The sequence below is a fragment of the Gossypium hirsutum genome, chromosome A10 (genome assembly GCF_007990345.1).
Source record: "Gossypium hirsutum isolate 1008001.06 chromosome A10, Gossypium_hirsutum_v2.1, whole genome shotgun sequence".
NCBI classification, from domain to species: domain Eukaryota; kingdom Viridiplantae; phylum Streptophyta; class Magnoliopsida; order Malvales; family Malvaceae; genus Gossypium; species Gossypium hirsutum.
Window position 1 is genome coordinate 105,445,639 of NC_053433.1, and position 3,513 is coordinate 105,449,151.

General features: G+C 33.0%; 1 long non-coding RNA gene across 1 annotated transcript; it reads left to right on the forward strand.

Moving 5' to 3' along the window:
- The first annotated feature begins 913 nt into the window (after nucleotides 1-913).
- Nucleotides 914-1,901, forward strand: LOC107896369 (uncharacterized). The gene is made up of 2 exons (XR_001683718.2): nucleotides 914-1,205; nucleotides 1,439-1,901. It is a non-coding gene; the product is annotated as an uncharacterized lncRNA (long non-coding RNA).
- Nucleotides 1,902-3,513: the final 1,612 nt, after the last annotated feature.

The following is a 3,513-nucleotide window of genomic DNA, read 5'->3' on the forward strand; positions in this document are numbered from 1 at the left end:
CTTAACATAAAATATATAAAACAATTTCAAAATAAATAATATATAAGTCAATTTTAAAAATAATAAATAAGGATCTAAAGTAAAATAGAGATTTTAAAAGAAAAAAAAAGTAATATACAAAACAATTTTTTAATAATATGTATAAAATGATTTGAAATGCTACATGAATAATATATGAAAAGAGCCAAACACATATAATACATACAAAACATTTTTTGAAAGAAAGTAATATTTATAAAAAAATTAAAGTAAATTATATAGATAATGTGTGAAAAGGATAATAAGGAAAATATATATATATATATAATATGTATGAATAGTTTAGAATACATAACGTATATAAGAAAATGATTTAAAATGAATAACAATACAAATTTTAAGTAATCAGTATATTTAAACATGTTAAGACAAGTAATATACATAAATAATCAAATATAAACAATACATATAATATTTAGAATAGCACACAATAAAATACTTTAAAACAAATGAATAAATAAATGAATTAGAAAGACTTTGGACTTGATTGGAGATGAACCAGAATTCAGAGTATACATTTGAAATAACAAAGATGAGATAAAAGGGTAATTTGTAACAAAATAAGAATATAAAGGGGCAAAATAGAAAATGCCCCAGATCCATTTCAGTGCTGCATTTTTTGGGACCAAAATGAATTGAAACAGAAATTAAATGGATAATTTAAAAACATGAAAATAAGGAATGTACTGCATTAAAAGGGCGCAAAAATGTGGAGGGACTCATCGCGTGTATAGCCCAAGGTTACAAAACACGCGGATCCTCTCCTATCCGGGTCGAGTCACACGTGGATGGTCCAAAACGGTGCCGTTTCGACACCTGGACTCCCACCTAAAACGGCGCCGTTTCGTAAGTGCATGAAAGGCTCTTTTTTTTGTTTTATTCCATTTTAGCCCTAGATTTTTCTGAAAAAAAAAACTGCAGCCCTTCTTTCCTTCCCCCTCTTTCTTGCGGCTAGGGTTTCAAAGCCCTCATGGCCACCGTTGCCATGGTGCCACCACCGGCGGTGGTCAATGACGCGAGGAGATAGGCTTATTCAGCCCTTTTTAGATCCATATTCGAGGATCTAGTGTTTCCTTCCTGAAAAATCAAGAGGGAAGCCCCCCACCTTCGTCGAATCCGGTTCAAATGGAGAAGAACTCCGACGATACCGACAGTTCAAGGTTCAGGTAACGACTTTCTCTCTTCCTTTTCCCTTTTTGTTTCAAAACTGATTTTTTGAAAAGAAAATCAAAAACAAAAAAAATAAAAAAAATTGAAGATGTATATAAAATAAAGAAACGGAAATAAACAGACGCAAGAATAAATTTCAACCTTTTCCCTTTTTTTTTTTGATTGCTTGAATCGTCTGCGTGTATTTACAAACTGACTTTTGTTTCGGTTTTATAACCGATTACAACAGGAAAGAAAACGCTCCCCTTTCTCTGTTGTTGCTGCTTCTGTTGTTTTTTGGGTTTGTTTGCAGGTGCACGAGGTCAACGAAGGCAAAAACCGGCCATTTTGGTGCAAAACGGTGGCAGAGGCACCTGGGGTGGTCAGGTCTCGGGACCAGGCACGGGTGGTGCGCTCGAGGCACGTGGGGGAGGCGGCGCAGCGCAAAGGAGGCTCAGAAACCCTAGGGTTTCTGAGTTGGTTTAGTTCTTGGGCCTTTTGGACCCTTAGGTCTGGGCTTATTGGGCCATCCAAATATTGGGCTTGTATTTGGGTTTTTATTTAAACGGGCCGGACAAAATTGAGCCCGTACACATTTAATTGTTAAATATTGAAGATTGTTATCAACTCATCTGAGAAGACTTTATGTGAAAGAATCAAGACAAGAAAGGATTGAAGGCAAACTTTTATTGTAATAAGATCTTATTTTTAAAGGAGTTTGGTTATTAAAAGATCATTACTAGTATATTAATTATTTGAAGACCTTTTAAGTAGCTATTTTGATCTTAGTCAAGCTAAGCATGAATAAACCAAGAATATAAGGTTAGTATTATCATTCCACGATTCTTGTGAGTCAAAGGCTTAAGATTATTGACAAAGATAAAGTCTATGAGCCTATTCTACTTGAGTTGAAGTATTCTTCTAGATGGGAGAAAGGAAAACATGCTGCAACTAATTTTGAAGAGGAAGTCTTAGATAAAGATATTGAGGATGATGAGCTAACGCTAGACTCAATTGCAACTGGCTTAACAATTGCTAGGCCAACAAGTGCCACTCAGGCTAGACTCATTGAACACTTGAATTAGGAGTTGGCTTGCCTGGACAGAAGCATCTGGTGTCATAAGAATCAATTGAAGTTCCTTTAACATCAGAAGACAAAAGCATATCGTTATAAGTTTGGCCCCCTTTCTCAGCAATAGTAAATGCCTTTTGACATTTTTGAATAAAAAAGGGGGAGAATGAGCTCAGAAAAGTATGCTGATTTTGGTAGGTTTATTGAAAGTAAATTTTTTTGCTAGTTGGTTGGTTGATGGAAATTATATGTAGTTGTTGAACTTGAAGTTTTCTTTTATTTTTGTGTGAAATATTTTTATAGTAGACTGATAATGTTTGGGCATATAGTTAATGATAGTATGACCTTAGGTTGTTGCTTGATTATTCCCCAACTTTTCTATGATACATTTTTACATGTGTGCTAATTGTTATTGCTTTCCTTACCTTGCATTAATAGTTGATTTCATGGTTTAAATTCATAGTTGAGTGTATGAATTAAGGAGTCATATTGGGTTGTTTATCCTTGCTTGACATGCCAGTAAGTTTTTGTTCAAAAAAGGCCAAAAAAAGGAGATGGATAATGCTAGTTATAGCAGCTGCCAACTTCTATGCCATATGCAACTTAAGCAAAAGCTAGCAAATATTATTATTTGCCTTATTTGACGGACATATTTTGAACAAATTGATTTGGACCTTTAATTGTTGCATATTGAATATAGTTAGCAACTCATCTAAAAATACTGTGTAAGAATAAAAAAAAATAATGATTGAAATTAGACTTCCAATGCAATTTAACTTTCAATAAATACAAGATTTGATCATTAAAGGAGTTCGATTACTAGATCACTGCCAACGTGTTGATTTTTTTTTTATAGACAGTGTGTTGATTATTTGAAAACCTTTTCAAGTGACTATTTTTTTGAATAAATTATTGTAATTCAACAAAAACCTTTTTACTTTATATATTATAATACTTGTTTAGATTATATGTACAAAAGAGAGTGCACATTAGTTGTTTATTTAGGAATTGTTTTCTAGTGCAAATTTAGTAAGTAAACTGAAGTAATTCAATCGGTTTACATCTAAGCTTCTAAGTAGAAAGTCTTGGAGGGAAAATGATCTAAATTGACGTATAGGAGTGAGGTTGTAACTTAGTGAGTAAGTTGAACTTAAGTCACAACTTTTACTTGTTATTAATAGTAAAATACTCTTTAGGTAAGGCCCCATAGACGTAGGAAGTTTTCGAACTACGTGAATATATAATTTTCTACA